The sequence below is a fragment of the Sinocyclocheilus grahami genome, unplaced genomic scaffold (assembly GCF_001515645.1).
Source record: "Sinocyclocheilus grahami isolate Dianchi unplaced genomic scaffold, SAMN03320097.WGS_v1.1 scaffold510.1, whole genome shotgun sequence".
Lineage (NCBI taxonomy): Eukaryota > Metazoa > Chordata > Actinopteri > Cypriniformes > Cyprinidae > Sinocyclocheilus > Sinocyclocheilus grahami.
The window spans coordinates 1030644-1031026 of NW_015505689.1; positions in this window are offsets into that span (position 1 = coordinate 1030644).

Below are 383 nucleotides of genomic sequence, written 5' to 3' on the forward strand. Positions count from 1 at the left end.
TGTGTTGATGCCATGAAATTTAAAATCAACTTATTTTTCCCTTAAAATGATACATTTTCTCAGTTTAAACATTTGATATGTCATCTGTTGTATTCTGAATAAAATATTGAAATTTGAAACTTCCACATCATTGCATTCTGTTTTTATTCACAATTTGTACAGTGTCCCAACTTTTTTGGAATCGGGTTGTACTTTAAAACATAATTTATTGCTGTGATCGAAGCGGAAATTTTTTTTTAGCATCATTACTCCAGTCTTTAGTGTCACATGATCCTTTAGAAATCATTCTATGCTGATTTATTAAAAGTGTTGGAAACAGTTTTTGCTTCTTAATAATGTTTGGAACCTGTGACACTTTTTCAGGATTCTTTGATGAATAAAAA